Genomic DNA, 27238 nt, shown 5'->3' with positions numbered 1-27238 from the left:
TCTTGTACATTCCATTTCTTTGTCTTTTGCCTTCAGTTTCCATTCCCATTAAAGGCCCTTTCCATCACAGTCACTTAATTTTAGCTGCGGCCTCCCCTAACTAGTTGGGTTGAAAACCGTCTCCTCTTTCTCACTCAGACCCTGCTGCTAATGGTTGGTGTTCTTGAAGAGGCGCAGATATTCATTCTTTGTTAGGGTCAGTCTCTTGAGAACATTCTGCCTCTAAAAGGCGCAGAACTGAGGATTTTTGTTTCTTACCAGCCTTTTTCTGCCAACGTGGCAGGGTTAGTGGTTGTTACTCTGCAGAGTCACTTTTGCTGACATGAGGCAAAACTAGTCTGACATAGATTTTTCTGATTGACAGTAGAAAAATATGCAAATAGGAAAAAGCACTTCTCAAATTGAATTTTGAAAAATACGTAAGCATTTTAGCCTCTTTACTCCGTTTCATTTAGTGGCTGTTAGCCTGCATTGTTTTCAGGCTTACACGCTGACCCTCTGCAGGGCTGTGCTGGCTAATCTGGTTGGGGTAGGGGTCTCAGTGTGGTCCCTCTTGCCACGGTATCATTATCACTTGGGAACTTGGCAGAAATGCAAATATGATGCCCCCACTCCCAACCCATGGAGTCAGAAAATTATCTTGGATGTGAAGCCCAAGAGTTTTTTTAAACAGGCCTTCCAGGTGATTTCAAAACATGCCAAAACTTGAGAATCATTAGGTTTAGTGCCATACCTGTGCATGGATCCTAATTGTGTTACTTGCAAGCTACCTGGGGCTAAATAATTTACCTTCAGTTTCTCTATTTTATAAAAACAGAGTTATTACCACCTTTCAAGGTCATGATGGGAAGTTAAGGTGATGTGTACAAATATTTGCCCCTAAGTGCCTGGGAAACAATAACTGCTGGTATTTGTAACTGTCTGTTGAAAGGCTTTGATGATAGATCACAAGGAGATGAAGAAAGAAAACTTGCGCTCAGTCCTAAAGGATTTGCAATCAAAGAGAGATGACTTACATATAAATGATTATCGGATCAGAAAATGGTAACTTTTCTCATGAAACTCAATCCAAAAGTGGTTTCTCTGAATTTTTTCCCTCTCTACCTGATTACAGATGTGATAGTTGAAAGCACAAATAGTAATGTGCCCAAGTCATGAGGTTGACATAACTTTTACTGGGAAACTATTGAACTGTGTGTTTAGTCATGTGCTAAAGAGATTCAAGAGGGCCAAGGATATAGCTCAGCGGTACAAGTGCCTGCCTGGCAAGCACAAGGTCCTGAGTTCAATTCCCAGTACTGAGAAATAAAAAAAATGAAGAGATTCAAGAAGCCCAAAAGTAGAGAGTGCTGGAGGCTGCTTTGTTTTGGGGCCTTTTGTTTTCATGGTTCTTATACTTTAAGAAAGCTCTGCAGACATACACGAAAAGTTAATGCTCTTGAGTTGATAAGTAATTCATTAATCAGCCATTCTAGTTCTTTACTGGCAGGTGGGTAGATAAATATAGGGACCTTTGAATTTAAAAAAAAAAAAAATAACCAGGTAGTTTGGTGTGTGCTTCTGTAACATGAATGAAAATACCTTTTAGGAATTACACAGTGTGATGTGGGCACTTTGTCATCAAAGAAAGTGATTAGCAGAAGTGCCTTGAATTTTGAACAAACCCCATTTGTTATGTCGGAATCTTGAAAGGGACAGTGCTGTGGGGAAGAACATGTACATACATCCCACCCCCATTGATGCCCAAAGACATCACTTCATGTTTTCCACGTTGGATGTAATAGATGAGGATTGATATTGATTGCATTTTTGTTTTTGTCAGCTAAATTGAATGAAAATTTTTAAAAATGTAAATTTGACTCAGAAATTATATTTGTCAGGCTTTCCATCAGTGTTAATATTTGTCAGTGTTAATGTTTGGCATTAATGAGTCTGTGTTTGTAAATTCTTAACACAGATACCGTCTGCATAAGAAAAAGCTTTTAGTTCAGTTTTGCAACCATTTTGTCTAGTGTAGAAAAACCTTAAGAAGAAATGTGCAAACCTGTTAAAGTACATTCAGTATATCACAGTATATAAATAATTTTTGTTCATAGCTTTCACTTTATATCATTAGCATTTATTTTTCCCATGTCATTTACTCACTTTGAGCACTTAAGCCATTTGATATTTTCTTAGCTGTAATTTAATCACTTCAAGAAAAAGATCTGACAGCATTTGTAGCCACTGATAAAATTTCCGCTGTCAAATGAAAAGTGAAAATTGGAATTTTGGAGAATTTGTATTCCTAACGCTATGCTTGACAGCTTTCCAATGCTGAAAGATGTTTTTCCTAATGGTACTAATATATATTTTAAAATTTATTTTTAAGTGCTACGTGAAACCATAAATATTGTATCTATTAATGAGGTACTGTATGGTGTTTCAATACCATGTTTTGTTTTTTTTTTTTGCTCCCCCCACCCCCATGTACTGGGAATCGAACTCATGACCTTGCGCTTGCTAGGTAGGCACTGTGCCGCTGAGCTAAATCCCCAGCCCCCAATACCATGTTTTGATAGTAACAGGAATGAATGTGATTTTTTGACATGTTGTGAAGAAATATATCAAAATTCGGAATATCTGCATAACCCGGTGAAACAGTTTTTCCAAAATCACACATGGGTAAAAGATCCTTTCAAAGTATGAGATGAACTATTAGATTTTTTTTTTAATTTTTTTTTTTTTTTGGGGTGCTGGTAATTGAACCAAAGGTCTTTGCACTGATCTCTCCCTCCTGAACCTCCACCTTTTAAAAAGAAAAATTTGAGATAGGGTCTCATTAACTTATGAATTGCTGAGGCTGGGCTCTAAACTCCTGCCTCAGCTGTCCAGAGTGCTGGAATTACAGGTGTGCACCACTATGCTTGGGTCAAACTATTGAATTTTTATATACCAGACTATAGAGAATTTGTCTAAGATGTCAGATTTCATATTACAATAACATTTTAATTTTTAATATTTTTAATTTTATTGTACATGACAATTTGTATCTTTATAAGGTACAAAGTAGTGTCAAGATTTCTTGTAATGTGGAATAATGAAATCAAGCTAATTAACACACCTAGCACTTCAGATATTTATCATTTTTTATGATGACAATATCTGAAATTTACTTTCATAGTATTTTGAAATGTACAATACACTGCTACTAACTACGTTTACCATTCTGTGCAGTAGATGTCATTAAAAAATAATCTTATTTCTTTCTGGCTCATTTTTGTACCCTTTGATCATGGTCTTCCTATCCTCCACGACCCTGCCTGCCTTAGATTGTGACAGCATCTAAGTGACAGCCCATGGTATATTTTTTTCCACACCTGGTTATTTCACTTAGCTGAGTAGATGCTTTCCCATTCTACTCAAGTTGTCATAAATAACCCAATTTTCTTCTTTTTGAAGTCTGAATAGTATTCTCTTGTCTATCAATACACCACATTTTTATCCATGCACATTCTTCCATTGATGGGACAGTAAGGCTGATTCTGTACCTTGGCTCTTGTGAGTAGTACTACAATCAGCATAGAAGTGCAGATGTCTCCTCTACAGTGTTTTCAGAACTTTTGGGCACATATCCAGATGAATTACAGCTACCACTCTTCGAATTTTGGGGAAGTACCAAAAAAATAGACAAACAAAAAAAACTATTATTGTCTGAAAAGATGATACCTTAGCTCAACCTAACAGCATCATGACAGATTGTATGCAGAAGCAGGCATGAGACCAGTAAGTGTGACGTGGGAAAAGTTTGCAAAAATGCACACTAGTCTCACTAAATTTTTATCTTTTGGAACCTATAGTTATTTTTCATAAAAAGTATTTAGGTTAGTATGTAATTTAAAAGTCATTTTTAGTGAAGAAACAAGTAATTTAAAAATCTTAATTTTGCATATGGTAAATAGCAATAGACATAGCCTGCATAAAAACTCTGCAAAGTTATTTAAATTTTTTTTTCCAAAGTTATTTAAGAGTATAAAAGTCCCAAAACCAAAAAGTTTGAAAATCCTTGGGTTAGGTGAACTCTTGACTTTGTCATAAATCAAAGCTTCATGGAAAGATAATAATGGTTAATCAGCAGAATTATTCATCTTTGTTTTTCTTAGAGTCATTTGTGGTTAAGTTTATACAGTTTGGTTGAGACTTGACTTCTCCCAGATATACATATTTATCTGAGTAAAATATAGCATCTGTGGGACCTAGAATACCGTCACACATATAAAACAGCTTCAGTTTCATTTTGATGAAAATTAACATATCCTAGGAGTTGGATTCATCCTCAAGGGAAAAATAATAGCCCGGGGTTCTTTTCATCTCCTGCCCCCACCAAATTTAAGCTGATTACTGGAAATTAAGAATAAAATGGCTTCACAGTTATCTTTGCAAATGACTTTTGAAACATATTAAGAGCAAACTGCTTTCCAATTAATTTTGTTTTCCTTTGGTAAATGATAATGGGCCTATTAAATGACTTAGAGGTGGGAGGTGGAGTCTATTACCTGACTTCCTGCATTTTCAAAGGCTGTTTTGTAACCTATGAGGTAGATTTGTGGGATTAGAAGTCAGGGCTGACTGATTTTGAAGGACAATCTTGATCCTTGAATAATCTTTGGTACTTGGCTAGATGAAGAAGATGGCTATGTTCATTTTTTGACTGTTTAAATTAGGATTCATCTGTAACAATGGGGCATCTCACAAATGACTGAGAATGGAAAGTAAGTTCATTTTTCTGTAATGGAGTCACTTTTTGGTTTCTTTAGAGGTGGAGGAGTACTTTTCTAAGAGAGAACTGATTTGCCTTGAAGAGAATTTAACAATAATGGAGCTGTGTGTGTATGTGTGTTTGTCTTGCTTTTGCTATTGTAAATCATAAAATTGTGGGTGGTTTAAAAGAAAACATCTTCTAACCTTTACACACATGCTATATCTATAAGTTAAGTAGATCACTTAAAAATCTTTTGGTATTAGAATTTTAATGGAAAGCCAAAAGCGTAATTATGTGGTCCAGCAGAGCAGTACAGACCTTGTTCTTCTTGCAGTCTCTTAATTTACTGTCAAATTACTTTAAAAGTTTTAATTAGCATAATTAAGCAAAATAAGTGATGATATATTACTTTATATATTTTATATGTATTCTTTCCTTGAGTCACAGCTTTTAACAGGAGCATTTAAACTTAATTACCCCCTCTAGCCCAGGCCAGGTGTAAGGCACAAAGTAGAACACTGGAGGTTAGTGTCACCAAGAACTAGAACTACTTTAAACCTACTTGCATCCGTAGTGTACTTCTCTCATTTATCTTAACCTATTGATTGTCAGGTATTTTCACAGCCACCTACAGAAAATACATTTTTGTATTATGATTCAGTATACACATAGTTATGTTACATTAATTTATCCTATATAATTCTTTCTTTATTATATGTGGTGTACTTTGATTTTAATTCCCTTTTTAGAAAAATACTGCTTTTATGACCCTTCACTACATGCTCATTGAAAAACACTGCCTTGGAAACCTCTTCCATTCATCACAATGGTTAGATGGGTATTTACTTTCACTGAGCTTCATACCTGCCAGCTGGGCTCTTTTCTTCATGGGAGCCTGCTATGCAGTGGCTGCAAAATGCAACCTCCTTGGTGCGCACAACCGGCTGCCTGTGTGGATTACGCTAAGGGACCTTGGAGAGAGCTGTTTTTAATGGACTTTCATAATCCTAATCTCAGGCTGTTCCCAGTGTAGGCTCAAGATATTTGCAGAACAAGGAGTGGGTGATGAGGCCCCTTGCAGGGCCAAATTCAGGTTTACTGGTTGCCAGAAGATCCGCATCTCAAAGAAATGGGGCTTTATCAAGTTTAACCCAGATGAATTTGAAGACATGTTTATTCAGAAGCATTTATCCTGAGTGTCTGTAGGAACAAATACATTCCCAGTTATCATCCCCCGTACAGCTGTGAGCCCTGCTCTGATCTTTCCCCTCCGTAATTGTCCTACTTCTTGCCCAAAGCATACCAAAATGAACCTACCTCGGAAAAACAACCACCACAAGAAAATTTCATACCTGAGCAGAGTCAGCTGATGCTCTGGCCTCCTGCTCTGTGGAGAATGGGGAGAGCCAGTAAGTTGCTACTGGTACCATCCCTGCCCCTACCCTTGAGCCCCCATAGCTGGAGTTTCCTGTCTTCAAGTGTGTGGTGGGAGGGGAGTGCTTTCTACTCTGACTAGGCCTGTATCTCATTGGTTATCACTTCCCTCTCATCATCTCCAGGCCTTCCCTTTTTAGTTACTGCTTCTGAACACCCTTTAAATGTATTTAAAACTCACACATGTGCGTGTAGCTACTACTTTTTCCATTTCTCCATAGCTGCTTTATTGCCAGGCTCCCGTCTGAGCCTTCACTTTTTTGTACCTCTCAGCCCACTTCTCTTTCCTAGCATGAAGACTCCGTCTTATTATATGTGCTTCTTACTCAGTTTCTCACTTGCACTGTCTGCTTCAGGTCAGATTCCTTTGAATGACTGCTCCTTTCTCTTGACCTTTCATTACGTGAGTTCTTTTGTCCTCTTAATGTCTTCTTCTTCCGTCTTCTCTTCCTCTGTCTGCCTCTTTGTTGGTGATGTCCCTGAGGTTCTAACTTTGAGTTCATTTTCTCATCTCTGTATGCTCTGGAGATTTGCCCAGACTTGGTCACAGCTGCTATGCTGATGCCCAGATCTGTCAGCAGTCAACTCTAGTTCTGTACACCTCACCTAGGATGATGAGGGGTGATACTTGTGAGCCTGTGACCTTAAGATTTCAATTCTTTAGCCCATAAATCTGTAGCTGCTTATATGTTTCTATACCACTAACTTCCACTAGTCTCCGCTGACAGGATAGAAGGGGGAAGGCAAAATGAGGTAAGTTTGTGACTTCAAATTTGTTGCAAGTTTGTGCAACCAAATGTAGGAAGAGGGTTAGTGGAACACGATAAACAATTGGTGGTCACTTAGGTTGCCAGGTTGCCTACTCTTACAAAGATCTGAATTGAAGTTAGTCACCTTAGAGAACTCAAGGAAGTATGATCCCGTATGGATTGGTGCCTTTCATGGATGAGACCTTGGCTTTCATGTATGAATTCCTGGCCTCAGTAGGCACAGCCTTTGACGGCAGGTTATATTTTATTCTCATGTGTCCATAACATCTGGCACAACATCTGACATAATAGGTACTCATTTAATGCTGTAAAATGAGTGAACTGTGTGGTGCTGTGGTGAGGACAAGTTTGAAATCAGTAAGAGTGGTGATGTTGTCTCCCTGTCATCTTCCATAGAACTGGAGAAGCAGGAATCCTTTACTGAGGAAACAGGGTTGGTGCAGCTAAATAACATGCTGGATTTTTTTTTAATTAGAGCCTTCCATTTGGATTCAGTTTGTTTGGGGTGTGGTGAATTCCCAGAACAACAGGCACGCCCAGCCTAAAATATAAATTGATTTAAGGCAAATATTATTTTGGCTCATCTGTGCCATTGTTCAGTGAATAATTCAGTTTAGTGGTGGATACAATGTTGATATGGCTGAATCAGGCCAAAAATGTGGTTTTGAATTTTAAAGCTTTGCTACGTTTTAAAATTTTACTAGATTGACCTAAATTATTCCCTTTGCTATGCTTACATAACATAGTCCCACACCCTGACAGCATGTTATGTTGTAAACTTTCTACCGTTACTCTAATGGGGTCCAGGAGGGCAGATGTGGTGTCTTGTTAGTCCCATATTCAGCAAAAGGGTTAGGCTTTGATTGGGCCATCGTAAATGTTTAAATGAAAAAGCTCTGTGGGACCCTACACAACATCACAGTCCTTTTGGTTTGTTACCCTCTGGAGCAGGAATCAAAGACAAGCTGGGCTTCATTGAAAATGAGAAGTAATCTTTTCTGTTAGTTTGCATTGTTTTTCCCCACCAACAGCAACATATAGCCACTTGCATTCTTACTTACAGGGGCTTAGTTTGTGATCTCAAAGAAAATCCATCCAGAGGCACTCATGGAAATCATTTTGGGACTTCTACATTCTGGTCCCATCTGTTTTAATATGTAGCTTTTATTGTTGATCATGAAATCACAGAAAAAAAAAAAACAGGGAAGAGAAATGGCAAAGACTTGGCAAAGACTTGACAAGACTTGGCCTATTGATTCATGAAGGAAGCCTCCCCAAAGGACCTTGGCTCATATCTCTTTAGTTCTGTGATCAAGCCACAAAAGAGACTGGCAAAACCAGGTTAGCTCTGCTTTGTTTTGTGTTTAGGTATAATAGAGGCAGGTAAGAGGAAAAAGTTGGAAAGGAAGATTACTCAGGCATCTAACATTGTAAAATCCACAGAGATGGTCTGCTTTGGGTCTTGGTTGGATTTGGAGCCTTTGTCAAAGTGGTATCAGAACATGAATGGACCATAAAGATGGAATTCTGGGTTACTAAAAATGGGCCACTTGAAGGAAGATGTTCTAGGCATCTATGTCAAATACTCTCTATGTTGGTCAGTTGCTTTAGGATCATTTGCTTCATGTATGGACATTCTTAGCCTTGTAATTCCTGGACTTTCTAATGGCCAGTTATTTCATGATGGGAGAAATACTTATCTTTCTGTCAGCCCTATAAATTATTTTATGAATTATACAACATTTTTGAATGCTATATTATGAACTGCTTTCAGGAGCTGCTGTACAGCTGTCACCCTAATTTTTTTCCCTTTTATTCATGGCATAATTCTACTTTTTCATGGATTTTATATTTTCGGTTTTTTTAGACTTATTTCTGATTTTGCTGGAATATATTTTGAAGTAAATTTTCAGAAAGAGGGCATGACAAGTACACTTTGAGCCTGTGCTTATTTGCCTTCATACTTAATTGGCAATTTGGCTGAATATGAAACTTTGAGTTCACCGTCATTTGTGTATGCATTTGAAAGGAAATCCTTTATTGCAGTCATTACTACTGAGTTTTGTGCCTTCATATGGACCTTTCTTTGGAAATGCAGAATGTTTTCTCCTGAATATTGTGATCTTTCATGAGAATCGCCCCTGCTCCTTATTCTGGTCAGTACCTGTGGGCTCTTCCAGCCTAAAGACATGTTCTTCAGCTCTTACAGATTCTCTTACTTCTTTCATAGTAATGGTCTTTTAAAGGTCTTTTCACGACCTTCTTGTCCCTTCTTTTTCTTTTCTTTTTTAAAAAATAAATTCAGTGAGTTGATGTCAGGCCCTCTGTACTAAAACACTTATCAAACTTTTGTTTTTCTCTTTTCCCATATTCACTTTTCTGGGAATTTCATGATCCCTTTTTTCTCCTGTCCTTTTCATTGATTTTGAGTTCAGAACTCCCAAATTTTAATTATAATATCTTCTCTTCTTTTTCCTGATAATGTCTTTATTTCATGTCCATGCAATGGTTTTCGAGTATCTTTGAATACATATTTTTCCCCCTGAAATTCTCTTCAGTTCCAACTTCATCACCTCCTTTCTTTGTTTATCCTCTGGCCCCGCTTGCTTGTCCTTCCCAAGAGGGGTGCTCTCAAGTGCTGAAACCGAGTGTGTAATACCTCAAAAGACAGGTTTCATTCTGTCCATGTGAAGGAGGCAGCACTTGTTGGCTCCCCCAGTTTGAGAGAGTTCCCCACCACGGATGCTGGACCACCTGGCCAACAGTAGATGTCTGCTGCTGCCCACTTAAGCTAAGGCAGGGAGAACTGGGCTGCGCCCCACTCTGCACCCCTCTGCAGACATGTAGTGCAGCCTCCTTTCAGTTCTAAATTTCTGACCACAGATCTGCCAACTTGCAGCTTTGCTTTTGTCTTCCCCCAGGTGTGCCGGCTCTGCTGTGGTTCTCCTGCTCTCAGCTCACTTATAAAACTCTTCAGTAGCTGTAGTGAGTTGGGATAAGGAAATGTCTTGGTCCTGAATCTAGAAGCCCAGGGGTATAACATTTAATAAAACATATTTTTGAAAAAGTAATATGTGATTAAAAACATTCAGAAAGCACAGAAGGACATGCTGAAGAAACTAAGCCGTGCTTGAACTCAGTCTCTGTGTCTTCCAGCTTGCCTCCCACAGGTAGCTGCTATTAGCAGTTTCCTGCTTACTTCCAGAGTTCATGCTCTGCACATGTGAGGAAAAAGTCACTTTGGCAGCTTGTGTGGTATGGACTGGGGTTGCATTAAGTTAAGAAAGAGCTGCTGGAGTCTGGGTTGCTGTGCCGTCAGTGGTGTAGGCAGTGAGTAGGATCTGCCCCAAGATTGCACAATGGGAATGAAGGTCCAGAACGCTTGCTTGAATCACTTCAGGAAGGAGCAGTGTATAGCCACTGGTGAGGTCCTGGTGGGATGTGAAGGCAAAACAGAAGAGGGTTACGTTAAAGAGAGCAGGCCTCTCTGCTGACTTTTGTAGTAGGCAGTGTGAGGTTTTACTAGCCTTAACCTGCTAACCTTGCACAGACTCTGAATGCTTGTCCCTGTGTGAATGAAGCATTAATAATTTGCCATTTTATGTTCGTCTTTTGTTCATTCTTTCAGGCCACCAGAGGGTTTTTGACCCTGACAATCTAAAGCAGTTTTTACTGTGCTACTGAGTATGCATTGCCACTACTCCTGCAGAGGAGGGGTGGAACACTGCAGACTCAGCGAGCACGGCAAGCTGATGGGATCTGGCTGGGCACCACAGTGTTTTGTTTTCAACTAAATATTTTAAAATATTGATACTTCCTCTAAACCCTCTGTCCATGGCTTGTCTTGAGAATCCATAGTTCTGGCAAAACTGGCTGGGTCTTCCTGTGAGGAAATTGGCTAAGCCTAAGCAACTATCACTCCCCACAGACTGGCCATACTTCCTCACATGGCCACAGTTTGCTGCTCAGTCTGCACCTGCTCACACCCACCTTCTTGTGTTAGTTACAGCTGGGCCGTTCTAGTCCTGTGTTGTTACCCTGGCTGGAGAGACCCTGCTGTAAAAGATTCCAAACCGTCAGAGAAGCTGTCTCTACTTTGAAGTCGCTGTTAGTACACTATGGTGGCATTCCATTTCCAAGCACAAGTAAGTAGGGTCAAATGGAAACTTTAATTCTAACAGCTGAAATCTAATAAAGCAGTAACAATTTTTTTGTGTAAAAAGGAAAAAAAGGCAGGTAGTACTGATTAAAAATTAAGTAAGGGAATACCTCTCAGCTTGGCCAGACTGATGTACATTTTCCTGATTTTGTGGCTGGCCTACCTATCATTCACAAAGGTGGTAATGTGACAACTGGACACTCCTCCTGAAGTTCAGGGCTGAGATTGATTAACATTAATTTTTTTTTGAACAGTAGTGAGTAGTTAACAGGCAGGAAACTGGAGCTGAAACAAATTATACTGGTTGAGTTGTTAAAGCTGTACTGTAAGAAAGCCTTCTGGATAAATTCTGTGCCTCTTAAGTCAGTATGGAAAAGCTATAAACCCTTTGTGCAACAAAGCAGTTGGAGAGAACATTGTCAGTTGAGATAGCTGGAATGATGTGCACTAAATTTACCTGTTTTGGGGGCCGTGTTTTTCTAGGACCACCCTCATGAGTCCCCTCTGTGCATGTTAATCGACCTTGGACTGACCCCAAGATCCTAGTCATTAGAATTTAGGAAGCAGAGGGAATAGTATTGCACATGCTTGGAACACAGCCCACTGCATTTTCCAGTGCTAGCCGCCTTCGCCTTCAGTTTTGAGTCACTGAACATTTGATCTGAATTCCCCACACCACTTGCATAAACAGTTCTGTGCACTTCTCAGGAAGCATATGACATAACTTTGTGATTGATATTAGGATTCCAATAGCAAGAAGACAGGATCACAGAGAATGTCTGGTAACCTAAGTAACTTCAGAAGAAATATTTGTAAAGGAACATGTCTCAGCATGTAAAGAAACAGATGTAGGGAGGCAGTGTGTTGTGGGATGCGAGAAACATGGGTGTAATCCCAGCTCTGTCTCTCTCTCACACTTGGTGTCCTTTGGGCAACTTTTCTTCCTACATCCCTTTTCATTTTGTGTAAACTACGGAGCTTGTACTAGACTATCTTCCAGGCAGTGTTCCCATCTCTGACATCTGAACACTTATTCTTGTCATCTTCACTTGAGAGATAGATTGCTAGGGAAGACACTTCTCACTGACTCTCTCATCAGGGGTTGATGGTTGTCTGCTTCTCCCTTAACATAATGACAGAGTGTCCTTGTAACTTAAGACACTGCTGAGTGCTCACTGTCTGTTGAGTTCTGCTATATTACCGCCGCTCTTTGAGACCCTAAGGGAAATAGGGCTGGGGAAATAGTTTTTTCTTTCTTGATTTTGTCTGGGTTTCAGTATGCCAGGGAAGTTCTCTCCCTTCCAGATGGTTCTTATTTGATGGTGTTTTTTGAAATTCTGCAATATATTTATTACCTTTTTCTTCCCAGCTTTTTGAAGGCTGCATTGAAGTTTGAAGAGGATAGTAAGTAACATGCAAGCTTAGAATCACAGAGGGCTAGTTTAGCAGGTGGTAAAACCAAAGGCTTGAAGGTGGAGGGTGACCCAGAATCAAGAATCCTGGATAAGAGACTCAGGTCACCTTCATCTGTCTGATCACTTGGTCCTGCGCTGGTCCTGGTGCAGCAGGCCGAAAGCAAGATGGAGCATGCTGCTGTGCTCTCTGCCCTGACACCGGACAGCAGCTCATGTGTTGTTGTACATGCTCTGAACATACAGGATTGGAGACAACTAGATCTACCTAGTTTTATGGGGGTGGACCAGGAAGCAGGGAGAAAGCTGCAAAGGAGAGCAATTAGCCACGGGAAGAGCAGCTAGGAGCAGGCTGGAAAGAATGGGATCAGATCATAACTGCAGGGTCTGGGTTTGGGAAATGATTAAGGAAATCTTGTCTCTGAAGAGAGCTATGAAGGAAAAGAATAAGATTAGGCTTGGACAGTGGGGAGATGGGGCCATTAGGAACGTTTTTTTTTGTGACTTAACCTCAGTGAAGTCAGGGAATGTTACTGTCTGTATCTCTCTGCTGACCTCCTAAACTTTCTGTGTTTTATTTGGTCCTAAGTGGATCTTCGTATTATGATGGGCATCTTTGAAGTAGAATGATTTCTGCAGAGTAAACAAAAGGGCCTCAGCTCTTTTCCACATTAGTTCACCATTTCATTTCTGAGTCCATGGAGATGTGGCATCCAATCAGGCATTTATCTGATTGGGGAGCGGAGGGAGAGATTGACTGAGAGACTGCAGCCCAGGCACTAAGAGCCTCAGTGTTGTTCCGTCCTGTTCCTGGTGTACAAAATCTTTTTATATCAGATCCTCACTGATAGCATAGGATAAGAGGGTAAAAAGAACTTGGGGTTTTCAGACCTTTCTTGATAAATGAATTGGATCAACGAGACCTGATCTGTCTCATCCTTTGTGGCATTTAGAATTCAGAAGGCAGCCAGGCCCTTTCTTATACCCCCTTTATATGTGTACTTTATGTTTATAACATTTATTTTTATAATTTCATATTTACCCAGGCAGGAGTAACTGAAGATAAAATTGAATATAGTACTTCCTGTGATATCCATGGGCTAATCACCTCATCCAGTGTGTTATTCTGTGTTTATTTACTTTGATTCCTTGGGTAATTTAATACTTGGGTGCTTTAATACTTATGTGAACCTCCCTCCCCCCTTTCATATGCATTGTTATTGTTTTTAGCCTTTTCTTGAGGTTTTTCCTTGTTTCCCTAACTTTCCTGCTTCTTTCAGCCTTGATTATAGGGTATACTTCAGGTTAAATTCTTTATTTTTTCTGAGACAGGGGCTCTCTATGTTGTCCATGCTGGTCTCAAACTACTGGGCACAAGTGACACTCCTGCCTCAGCCTCCCAAATTCATGAACACCATAGCCACATGCCAACATACCCAGCCTTGAGTTCTGACTCTTTGGATGTCTCATTCACCCTCAGAGTTTGGAACTTAGTTCTGAATAATTCCCAACACTGTATTTGGTGTCTTTCGTAGAGCTTTAGTTCAGCATCTGATTTCTACTGACTGCTTCTATCACAAGCACATAGGTGACCACGCCCTACCCCTGTAGTTACCTGTCTAAGTGTCCTGATCCCGCTGTCTGGTCATGGTGACACCATTCTTCCACACATACCTGTAGATCTGGGGCCTTGATTCTTCCATGCTTAGTTGCTATGGCTTTTTTTGGCCACAGACTAAGAACAAAGGCAGAAAGAATGGGCTCTTCAGTGGGTTCCGCAGTGGACTGTGTGAAGAAAGCCTCTGAACAGCACAGGAGAACCTTGCCAAGTCTCTTAATCTCCCTGGCCTCATCCTTTAATATGGAGAGGGCTGGTCTGTGTCCTCTGAAACCATTTTCCAAGTCCTAAATGTTATGCAAATAACTCAAACCATTGGATTTGTTGCTTGGTTGTTGTTTTGAGATAAGATCTCACAATGTATCCCAGGCTGGCCTGGTGCTCATTGGAATCTTCCTACCTCAGACTCCCAAGTGCTGGGATCACAAGCATGCAGCTCCATGCCCTGCTTTTTGAATGATTGGATTTGGAAACACTGCAGTCTCCTTTTTTGTGCCTCATGATGATTAAGCAGCATAGAGTGGTTTACAGATGTAATGCATAATTTAATGAAGACGGCATGGAGTTCATAGAATAAAGTAGTAGGATTTTTCTTAAATATAATCAGAAAAAGTAACAAAACAGCTTTAAAAAATAGTAAAAAACTGACAGCTGGAGGACAAAATACATTATCTCTTCTGAGGGTTCATTTATTTGGCCTGTAGCCTTTTTGTCAAAGATAAAATTAAATATTTTCTTGCCATTCCTCTAAATTTCTGCTTGAGGTGGCAAATAGCAGACCGTTACCAAAGGGTCACTGGACCTTCCTATTCTAGAAATTAGATCCACTCTCCATTTCCCCCACCCCAAGTCTGGAAGGCATTGTCGAATTCCCTTAAGTTCCCCAGCATAACATCACTGCTCCTCTTTCAGCTGGGATAGGCTTTTCTCCTTTATATCCCTCTTCCTCTGTGTCCAACTGAGATTTAACTTTTCATGAGTAATTGCTTTTGGAAGAATGAGTTTTTAAACTTAATAATTTAAAAAATATCTCAGTGAACAGGGATCTTATTTTACTAAATCTCTTTTTGGGGCTAATACTGTGGAAATGTGTTTTAACTGTCTTTGGAACCCTGAAATTTCTGGAATCTGAATTGTTTGGTGGAGTCTTAAATTTCTGGCAGAATGTTATTCTCTTTCCATTCTTTATCAAATTCTCTGCTGGTAAACCATCTTTCATAACTAAATCTAAATGTCTCTTTTTTCTAACAAGACTTCTTTCTTTTTTGTTCCCCATTTTGCCCCTGGGAAATACTTTTGGCCAGGATCTTATCTCAAAGGCTTTATAACAAGATCTTTTTCTAAACCTCTGAAGTAACACTGTTCGCCTTGGCCTTGGTGTCATGTGAAGCCCAGACTTGAGACAGTTTCTGATCCCATTAGATGCTGATTACATTGTTGGCCCTTACTCCTGGTGACTTTTTTCCTTTCAAAGTGGCAGTGGCTGTGATTGAATGGGTTTTAAATTGTCTCAGTAGGAATTCTTTATGGCTTGGATACCTTTGGATTTTCCATCATTTCAGGGAGGGGATAAAGAAGGGAGGAAGTAGAAGTATGAAGTTTTGTGAGACATTTGTTGCTGAAACTGAGAAGCTGAAAGCTGAGAAGCCATACATCCCCAAGGAGGGTTGCAGGCTGATAGCACAGTTATAAAATTAACTGCAAAGGAGCTTTGTTTCTTAACACTGCATTCCAAACCAGACATTATCCTATCCTGGTGGTGTATTTCTTGTTGGCTCTTTGTCCATGGTTGCACCAGAAATACTGTGGAAAAGCTAAAATCTACTCTGCTCATTCTTCCCTCTGACTAGATTGCTGATAGTTTGTGGAAATTAATGTAAAATGTTCGTTTGGGTTACACAAAAAACCTAGATGATTGGAGAACATAGAGAACATAAGAGGTTTTTTTGACTTTTTCCTCAAGGTTATGTTGAACCTCCATGGGGGAAAAAAAAATACTACTTTTTATGTACTTTCTAAAAGCAACAGCTACCTAGATGGTGTTTTCTCACAGGTTTGTGTAATTTTGAACCCACACTGAGTTATCAATACTAATTTTCACATACTTGTAGGCAGTGCTGCTGGTTGAACAATAATAGGAAACAGATTTGATAATATTTGCTGCCATAATGGGTTTTCTTTCCATATATATTTGGGTAGCGTTTATTTATGAATATATACATCTGGTATTTGGAGGATAGTAGTAAAGTGCAGCATTATTTTCCTAATTACAGTACTTTAGGGAAAGCATCTTTTCCTGTTGTTTAGCTGTCTTTATTATAGCAAACTGCAGAGTGAAATAATTTCTTTAGGGGGAGAGTAGATATAGATTTGCACTGATTCTGTTTCCTTCATTTTGGAGCCTGACATTTTATCTTTCAGACTAAATAAATTCTCAATCTTGAGAGATACTCCTAGTAGCCAAATGTTGTATTTGGAAATGTTATTTAAAGCATTCTTTAAAAGCTGAGACTCCTAAAGTTTCATAATGTATAAGCTAAACTTCAGAGCACATGTTAAACACATTCTTGCTCTAGTTCCAGAGATTATATCAGTATTATATAATTTGGAATGTTTCCTTCGTTTCCTCAAAGTATAACTACTGGAGAAATGAAAATATATTTGTTCTTACAGGCTTTAAGTCTACTTGTAGAGGACTTAAGTATATTTATTCTATATATTACATGGAAATGTAGATGACCATTTTATGTGTTGTTAAAAGTTTATCAGTAATTTAGCCCAAAACTTGTATTCACATTACATAAACTATTTGAGGGTGACAAAAGTATGTTTCCATTTAAAAATTCATTTATTAGATAAGCCTTATTTCTTGAAAACAGTTCTTTAGCTTTAGGTAATTTTAATATTCCTATATGTACTTTCTAGAAAATGTCTTAACCCGATTTTTAGCTTGGTTTCTCCATATTGCTCCGAAGGTTTACTTTGTATGTTTATTCTGCCTAAGATTAGATCCTGTTGTCTGTTTACTGTTGCTAGGTGTTTAACTTTAATGGTGTTCCAATCCATTGCATGGTACCATGAACTGAACTTTAATCTGGGTCATGCTGGGCAATGAATGGGTGAGAGAGGCAGGGAAACGTTGTTGTAGAGCTGGAAGCAAGGACAGGCAGAGGGAGATGATGGCAGTGCTGAGAATTCCACATTGTCACCTGGTTAGAAGATGGAGCAAGGGGAGTGCAGCCCTGAGATCCTGGCCCAGGGAGCCACGGATGACTGTGAAGGCCTTGAATGCCAGGCTGGGAGTGAGTAGCTTAGCTCAAGAGCCAGTGGCAAATTTTAAACAGAAAAAGGGCAAAAACAGTACTTCTGAGTTATTTTCCAGAAATCAAGGTTTACTTCTCATGAGTACTCCATAGCCACTGAAGTTTTGTCATCATGAGTTAAAAAAAGTTTTTTAAAAAATAAAGCAGACTTTTCTTTACCATCTGTTTATATGTACAGATGATACATTACGCTGGTGAAAGTGCAGTAAAATCATTTTTAGATCTGAGCTTTTGAAATATATTGATTACAAGATATGTGAAGGGCATAGTTGCTGGTTTCAGAATTCACTTAACCAATACCCTGGATGTTTTGTCTTAAACACTTTGAAATAATTAGTTTGAGAGAAACAAAAGACTTTCCTTCCATGAAATCTCATTGTGACCTGGGTTTGTTTGACGATCTAAGTCTCAGCAGAGGGTGGAAACTCTTGCTACCACCAATTCCTATAACCCAGCTTTTTCACTCATCCTAATTTTCCCTGACCCATGCTACTTTAGTAAAATCCCAAGTTTGCTTTCTAAATTTTCCACAAGTGGTTTTATATTTTTTTGGAGAGACTATAGAGAATTACTTTCTGAAACCTGAACTGGGAAACATGATTCCCAAAGGTCTTTAACATACGAGTCTGGTTATGCTTTTATGGTCATGCTACTTCTGGCTCCTCCCCAAAGTCAAAATGACCATGAAAAGTGTTGTAGTTAGGGGTTTATAAGTGAAAAAATTATATATAAGACACATAGTTTATAGAATTATTTTAGAATAGTCACCCAAAGAGTCGTATACAGAAAGAGTGCAGGAAATCTGTCCACACACTAAAGACCAAAAAATCCAGCTGAGGGCCTGAATCCCATGGTAATGTCCTGCATGAGTCCAGGTGAAGACCTAGACCCCATAACAACTGGAGCCAGGAAGTGATGCTCAAAGTAAGAACTAGAGCTTCAGCCATCCTCAGCGATAAGGAGGTCCCAAGCTCCTCTGATGATAACAACCAAGTCTATATCAGGAAAGCCAATGCGACAAACTTCTCCAGGACATTGAACAGTGCACCATCAGGACCAGAGCTCCCCCAAACTGAACCATACTCAGTGACAGCAAGATCCCGAGCTCCTCCAACTATGAGAACAGCCGAGTTCATCTGGAAAGCCAGCATGGCAAGCTCCTCCAGGAAAACCAACAGATCCCTACAGCTTTTCTTCTCCAGTTTTGCCTCTTATGCTGCTGGCAATAATCCTCAGGTGGGTTGCCCACAACCATCTGTGGTTAAGTTCAGCTGGGTGTTACAAGTTGACCACCAGTTGTCAATCCACCACAAAAAGTAAAAGTTTTTTATGAATTCAGGATATCAAGACAGCTACGACAGCACAACTAAAGACACTTATGGAGGGGGCTTCCAGAACTGCTTCAGAAAAGGGCAAGAGTAGTGGTATAAGTGTGTTTGAAGCAGAGGTAGGATTTTGAGGGGGAATGCATGTCATTTACTCTAATGTCATAGCAATGTCATAGCAGTAATAGCAATGTCATTTACTCTAATACTTTTTAAAAAGTTTATATATTCATATTTTTCTGTCATACCTCACACCTTGCATATTATTCCCCTACCAAATGTGGGTGTGTTAGGAGATGAGGTTAGCACCAGAAAGAGCTTTGAGACACTGAAAAAGTTTAAGTGTGGCTTACGAGATGGAGACTTTTCCTTTTATACTACATTGTTTGACTTGGTCTCTTTCTGTTGAAGGAATTCTTCAAATATATTGTAGGTTTTGGTCATCTCTTCCTACTAAAAGAATGTGAATCTGAGACGTGGTGAGCATAGTTGGACAAGGCAGCAGGTGGACTTTGGGACCAACTGTTTTGCCAGTCCACATGTCCATCTGATAGCTGGAAGTCTATTCTGTCTTCCCAAGGAAACTTCTCAAATGTCTCATTTTAGAGGTGCCTTCTTGGCTTCCAGCATTGGGGGAATGCATCTTTGGAGAAGAAAAGCAGCATAAGTATGACAATGATTTGGATGTAGTTTCACCCCTAAGGACTCCTGTTTTGGATGCTTGGTTCTTAGCAGTGTGGAGGTTGGGGTATCTTTGAGGGGTGGGACTAGTGGGAGGTGATTGGGTTATTGGGATGTACCCCAAGAGGACAAAGGTAGTTTTCCTGGGATGCAAGTCCCTTCTCTTGAGAGGATCCTTACACAAAAAAGACTGGCCATTCCCTAGACTTGCTGCTTTGGCAGTGTGATCTCTATCTCTCTTACATGTGCTTCTGCCATCATCCTGCCATCACTACAAAGTCCTCGTCAGGGCTAAACTGGTGTTGTTATCATGTGTTTAAACCTCTAGAACTAATAATCTAAGTAGACTTTTCTTTATAAGTAGCCACCCTCAGATATTTTGTTATAGCAGCAGACAACTGACTAATACAAGTCCCATGGTTCAGGGTGCATATTTTATTTAATACCTTTTTGTTCATTCCAAATGTTTGGTGTCTGATTTCTGTGGTTTTCAGACCCACCTTATCCAGATTTTTTTTTCTGTTCTGTTGATTAGGGAAGGTAATAAAGAGGCAGAGACATTAGCCCTACATCTATGATGGGTTAAGGCAGAGACCTAAGAGTCCAATTTCTCCCTAAACTGGAAATTAGTTTCCAGTCTCATGTCTCAGCCTTGTATTTTGTGGAACATAGTCTCTCCAAATCTAAGCCTCTGGGTTTCTGTGAGAGCGAATTATTTTTCTTGTTACATCCTGCCTAGGTTCTTTAGGCTACAGCGTAATTGAGGGAGTTATATCACCATCATTTTTGTCTACTTTGTCCTCCCAAAATAACTCCTCTGCTGGCTTCCCCAGTATTCTCTTGCCTTCATCTGTATATCTTTTTTTTTTCTGCCATTTCTTTATTGGCCATTGGAAAGGAGAAGTGAGTAATATATGACCAATTTGCTGCATTAACCAGACCTATATTACCACACTTCAAAGAACAGACCAAAAGTTAGTTGATATATCAATATGCCATATAGTTCAGAGTCTTATTACTATGAAACTAAAGCTATTTCTAGATGATTTATGAGTGACATATTGACATTACTCAACTGACCAGGTTAAGAGAGGACTAAAGGAGAATCTCCTACATCTTTAAGGGCTTTGACTCACACATATGTTGAAGCCCATTGCAGGCTTCTGGGACCCTGTTTCATTCTAAAGGAGACATTCTAAGGAGCAGTGTACTGGTGTTGGACAAGGGTGTTCTTTTGCCTAATCCCAATGCTCTGAGTCAAGTTACTCTTTCCCCTCAAGATGTTTCTGACTTTAGGAATAAAGAGTCTGGTCTCTGAGGTCCCTTCTTTGGCTAACAATCTGTGATTCTTGGTGCAAATAACTGAAGAGGAGGAGAGATTGTATAAAAGCATGTACTTCTCACTCTGGTGTTTTTAATCTAGACCTGGAGACTCACAAGTTCATGGCCATTGGAATCTCTGTGTGTGTCATCTTTCTATATTTTTTGTAAAATGGAACATGGGTGTGGTTCAGGCCTCAGTCCTGGTCCTGATGCTTTGGTTCCTGGGGCATAGATTCTGTTCACCTCTAATGCATACTCCCTTTTGCTGGTTTGATACTTTACTGGGGTACATTAAATTGCCCAGTTCTCTCTGTGGAGTATAGGCTAGATGGCTAGAAACACTTGGCATTACACTCTTTGTGGAGGGAAATGTGACACCTAAGCAATTTTCATTAAAACCATCCTCATGGTAAAGAGCCCCACTGATCTAGTAAACAAGCCAGAGAATTTGGGAGTAGGGTCAGTGTGGTGAAGCTACATAAACTAGAGGCTGGACGCAATGGATCATGTGATATACTTATGTCCCATTGACTTAAGAGATCTAGATATATTTAGTCTCACAGCCTTACAGACACATCTGTCATAAGCAGATCAGTTCAATATGGTCTGAGTTTTAGGCTTATTTTAGTTAAACCTTAAACCTGTTTCAAAAGTGTTTTTAAAATAATCAACAAGACTGACTCATTTCTGTTTGTTTCTCCAGAAGGACTCCGCATGCAGCAGGGAGTTATTAATTTCCTTGAGTTTAGTCCTCTTAATCTGGTCAGTCTCATGGTCTGCACCTCCTGTACGTTCATGGGCTTTGACTCACACATGTGCTGAAGCCCACTTGCAGGCTTCTGGGACCCCGATTCCAAAGAGCAGAACTCAGGCTCAGTCACAGGTAAGGAAAGACTAGGTACGGGGCCAGGTGGAGTTGAGGATTCAAGGTCCCACATATCAACACGTGGCACACTTGTGGTAAAGTCTTTGGTGGAACATGGCTTATATGGCTCGCATTATTCCAGGGGTGACTTTCCCATGGCACAGTCCTGAGGCCTGGGTGTTATTTGGGCCCCATTCTTTCTACATCTGGTAATTGTTGTCATCTCAATCCCAAACCATTGCTGTGCTGGGGAGATGGGTGTTCTGACTGTTGCTTTCAGTCAGTAAGTAGTTCCATGCCACCAGAGAAGGGAGAGAGCTGTTCTGAGGCAGAGGGAAGTAGACATGGGGTAACAGTAGCTTCTACTACCTTCAACACAGTAACCTGTTAAAGGTTTAATTTGCACAACAGGAGCCCAGAAAAGAGAATTTGGACTCTAAAAATAGGCAGAAAGGAGCCATTGGGGGATAATATAATGAACAACCAGATCATATTTGTGTCTTAAAGCTCAGCCTGAATTCTATGTGGAGAATCAGTCCCCCACACTGGATTGGAAATAGGAGACCAGTAATGATCAGAAACTGACAGGACTTACCTGGCGCAGAACCAGGAATCTGCCTTTCACTGTGTTTGGGAGGCGCTGCCAGTTCACACAGGAAATCTGACAGATGAGAAATGTATATGTGACAAATGAATGTATATGCCGTGGTTGACTAAAATGTGAACCCCAGACTTAGCCTTCATCCATAAAAGTTATTTTCCACTAGAGTCTTAGGTACAAATGTGCTACATTTTGATATGTGAGACCTTCAATCCTCAACCCCATCTGGCCTTTAATATGTAGGTCCTTCCTTAGTTGTGACTGAGCCTGAGCTCTGTTCCCTTTAGTCAGGGGCCCAGGAGCCCACACTTGGACTTCAGCAGGTGTGTGAGTCAGAGCCCTTGAAGATGAATGAAGTAGAAATCTATCCCACTGACAGGGTTAAGAAGGGACTGAACAAGGAGACTGACAACTCGGCTACATGAGGGCTTCCCTCTAGAAAGGAAGCAGCCCTGCTCTTCCAAGGTCCTACTCTGAGATTCCAGACTTGTGTTACCAAGTTCATCTCTGAAAGGGATACACAGGGTAGTGTTCCCAAGACAGATTTATTCCTGGGTTTATCTCAGTAGAAACTTGGAACTTGTTTATATGAAGAGATCTTGCTATCATTATGGTCTCAAACAGTGTTGGTGTTATTGCCTAAGCTAATGGTCTGTCTCTAAGCTTCTCTGTTTAAAAATAAGTTTGAGTTTTCACAGCTTGCATCTCCATTATATATATATATATATATGTATCTCAAATTAAGTTCTTTTAGTACTATATCAATGTTGTATATCCCACAATGAAAAACAGAGAGATGAATATTCTTTTCACATCTCAGTGCATTGTTTTAGTTACCTATTTGAAACCTTTGCTTTAAATGATATGGATTCGGGCTGGGGATTTAGCTCAGTGGCACACTGCCTGGCAAGTGCGAGTTCGTGAGTTCAATTCCTGGTACCAGAAAAAAAAACAAAACAAACAAACAAAAAACCAAATAAACTATATGGATTAAATAGCTACTGCAGAATAAATTGGAAATATGTCCCCCCTTTTCTTTTACTACTTCCTTGGAGAATGTTTTAAGCTCTGAACACCCATTTTATAAAAATTGGGAATGCACATTGATGTAAACCTGAGACCATTCACATTTCCCTGCTGCTGAGGCCCTGCTGAGTGGAGCGACCATCCATCTACCCTCCAAGCCCCTCCCAGTCTGTGAGGAGACCTCACATTGGGCTCAGCACACTTCAGAATCAGCATTAATGATATTTGTTTTCGAATTTCAAATAAACATTGGCAAAACTGTAAAGTTAGGGAAAGTCATTTGGTTTAGCCTAAGAGACTAGAGTTTCTTGTTATTTAACAGCTTTAGTAAAGAGTTTTTCTTTTTTTTAGAATTAAAAAACAGACTAAAATGCAAGACTGGGTTTCTCCTGTGTTAGTGTATTCAACTACCAACTAGGAGTTAGGGGGAAAACAAAAGACTGGAGTGAAATATTCAAAATTCTAACAATTAGTTGTGGATACTGATTTAGTAGGTCACTTTTTTTTTTCTTCATCTCTTCTCAGTTTTCTGTGATATAACTGCTTTTTCTTACAAAAAGACAAAAAAATTTACCCCAACATTATTGCTGCTTTTAAAAGTGCCAGAAAGCTCATCAGCCTAACTTAAGAATTATGAGTGAGCAACTAGAGGCATTGAACTACACCTTGGAATTCTAAACTTGAATTCCAAACTCCCCAGGTCTTGAATTCTAAACTCCCCAGGTGCCTGTGTTACATGCTTGTTCCTTTAGGAATGGCTCGCCAATCGAAAGTTTCAGGTTTTTCTTGCCTCAAAGAATCAGATGAGACAAGCCAACAATGGTGCCAAAAAGTTTATCTGAAACTTTTATTTGGCGGGGTAAAAAAGTATGGGAGATACCAGCCTTGTAGAGCAAACTTGGGCTGAACAAAGAGAAAAAGAGAGTAACAGGGAAGATAAAAGCACACGCCCTATTTACAAGTGCAGAGGTGTGGGTCCACTGTAGTGCTTTCCAAGGGGAGCTGGAAACTTTTCACGCCATCTCCTGTGAGCCAGTGAGGAGTTCCACATACAGGACCTCAAGCTGCCCTGGGACCTTGTGATTGACAGGTCCCGCTCATTTCCCCATCCAGCTTTGCCACGCCTTCTCTCTTATATCACCTCCACCACCAAAGTCAACTAACTCTTCAGTGGGGATTGTGGTGACCATTGTTTCTGCCCTGTGGGAAGCCAAAGAGAGCCATACCCCCAATATTTGCCCGATAAAAGCCTAACAGCCAAAAATATTTAAATTCCCCATAATGTAAAAGAAAGGAAAATCACAAAGTCCGCTGCCTTCCTTTGCCTCTGTATCCCTGCTTCCTTTTTTCTCTCCTTGGACTCCTGATCATACATATTCATGAACATTATTTTTCTACTGTTGCTGACGAGCAGTTCGGTTGTGATAGGTTAGGCATAAGAAGACCCTGGTTTTTCTTCAGTGCTGCTACCTTAGAAATTAAATCAGCCGTAATGCACATAAAAATTCTTATTTCTCTTGGTTCTGAAAAAGCCTTGGAAGTTTCTGAATCAGTCCGAAATGAGAATGGAGTGGAGACTAATCAGTGAGAATGCCCTGTTTTATTTTTTAAGCACAATCTCTCTTGTAGCCCATGTATATGCTTCTGCTTTCTCTAAAACACAACTGGCCCTTAATTCCTTATTTGTTTTAGACCAGTAGCCTCCCCCCACCCCCGTTTAATTGACTGCTATAATTTTAATGTAAGTGACCTTTCTTGGCAGGCAAAAGGTTCAGTAATTTTATGACCTCCTAATCCCAGAGGTACCAGTTGTCTTAGTTTGACGATTACTTTTGGGTTTGTCCATAGTTTTTTTTTTGTACCTGGAATCGAACTTACAACCTTAGGCTTGCCAGGCAGGTGCTATGTGGCTGAGCCAAATCCCCAGCCCCATAAAATATTTTTGAACATTGAGATAAATGAGGAGTAGAGGTTGTTGGTAGTTGTTCATACAATATAACCTGTTTTCCAATTGTGTCTACAAGGAAGATACCTGAGTTACATTAGAATGTCTTTGAGCTGTGAAACCTTAAGCTTTAAGCATAATAGCACTGCGCATGGTGGGCATGGTGGCGCATGCCCGTAGTCCCAGCACTCTGGAGGCTGAGGCAGGAGGATCAGTGCAAATTGGAGGCCAGCCTGAACTGCATAGTGAGACCCTGTCTCAAAAAGAAAAAAAAAAAAAAAGCATAATGGCCAAAAATGTGCTCATTAAAAAGGAGAAATAAAATGTTCACATTTGTGCCTCAGTGATCTCAATAGTATATTTATACCAATTAAATATTTAATTTAAATATAAACCAAATTTTGTGGTTACTTATTAAGAAGCAAGATATTCAGTAAATTATATGCTCCTGAAATATATTCTGTGAAGGCATATACATTTCAGAGTTTTCCATAAATGGGCAAGTTCAGTCAATTAGCAAGTATTTAATGAATACCCTAAGGGCTTGCTTGCAGTGTATGCAGAACCCCATTTACCACTTTGCCTCCCAGTGTTTTGTTTTTGGTTTTTTGGAACAGGGTCTGTCTCTCTCTCTGCAGCCCAGGCTGGCCTTGTACTCACTATGTAGCCCAGGCCGGCCTCAAACTTGAGGTGATATTCCTGCTTCAGCCTCTCGAGTGTTGGGATTACAGGTGTGCGCCACTATGCCTGGCTGGTTGTCCCCCTTCCTTTTTTAAAGAATTTGTCAGAGTGCTTACAAGTGACATTCATAGTCTGATTTCTTTTTTCTTAATACACGTATGACAGTTTTTTATTCTTTAAGAAAATAAAAATTAGCTTGGTGTGAATTCACTTGAGGAGCTAAAGATTGGGACTGAGGAGAGTGGGTGGTCCCTGGGCACTGACTTGGCAGCAACACGCTTTTGGCCCGGGCTTGCAGCATAACCCCCGCCCATCCCCAGGCGAACCTCACATCAGCGCAGGAGCAGCTCTGGTTTTCTTCTGGAGAGCTCAGCCAGCCTTTCATCCCGCCTCCCCTCTGCTGCTTGTTTAGCTTCATATTTTATTGCTGGTCCTCAGGGAGCCTCACTTGGAACACAAACACTGTTGGCATCAACTTCAGGACTTTATAATTCATGAACTTAATGAATTCTCAACAACCATAGACATAATTATCCCCATTTATCAGATGAAGAGGAAGGGACAAAGAGTGAAGTAAATGTTCAAAGTCAGTGACTCTGTAAAGTGATGTAACTGAGATGTAAACAGGGAAACTGGTTCCTACTTCCCTGCCCTCTCATTGGCGTGGAAGGCCTGTCTGCCATGAGCATTTCTAGAAGTCACTGAAATTTGCACTCCAGGTTATCATGTCCACCATGGTGTATGCGCAGTGTCATTTCAACCTCAGGATCGAGTACTGCATATGTTTATGAGCTGCCATCTTGTACCTTCCCGGAGCATGGTCATTTGTGTGGATCCCAGAGGCCTGAAAGGGGAGTCTTGTAGCCAGTATCCTAACAATATCATGTGCTCCACACCTTGGGGTACTCAAGTGCCTGTCTGAACATGAGGAAAGCCAGCTTACTTAGGTTAGGAAACAATCAAAGAAAAAATGGCAGCGGGAATATCACTAATGGTGCTCTAGTCTTTCGGAGTCCCAAAAGCCAGACAGACCCTGATAGATGCTCACTACTCCCAAAGTTTGGTACAGTGGGCAGAGTGGATGCATGTTCAGGCTCCAGTTCTTTCCTCTTTGACAGAGTTGAAGCCCCAGAGCTAGACAACACACTGAAGTGAAGGGATGCTCCCGCACGCAGTGCTTTGGCTTCCTGGAGAAGTGTGGGTGGTGAGAGTCCTTCTCAGGGGTTTCGCTGCCGGGGAAGGGATGTGCAGTCAGGGAAGAGCTACTTCGCCAGGTGCTAACTGACCATGCGTGGGCATCGCGCCATCAAGTAGCAAGAGTGTTGAATCCACAC

General features: G+C 40.2%; 1 protein-coding gene across 1 annotated transcript in view; it reads left to right on the top strand.

Moving 5' to 3' along the window:
* Positions 1–27238, top strand: part of Mcc (mutated in colorectal cancers) — a 336531-nt gene that overhangs the window by 107383 nt on the left and 201910 nt on the right. The gene's annotated exons all lie outside the window — the stretch shown is intronic.

The sequence above is a fragment of the Chinchilla lanigera genome, unplaced genomic scaffold, assembly GCF_000276665.1.
Source record: "Chinchilla lanigera isolate Chin_1 unplaced genomic scaffold, ChiLan1.0 scaffold00007, whole genome shotgun sequence".
NCBI classification, from domain to species: Eukaryota; Metazoa; Chordata; class Mammalia; order Rodentia; family Chinchillidae; genus Chinchilla; species Chinchilla lanigera.
Note: the sequence above shows the minus strand (reverse complement) of the source record. Positions and strands in the feature narration are given on the sequence as shown.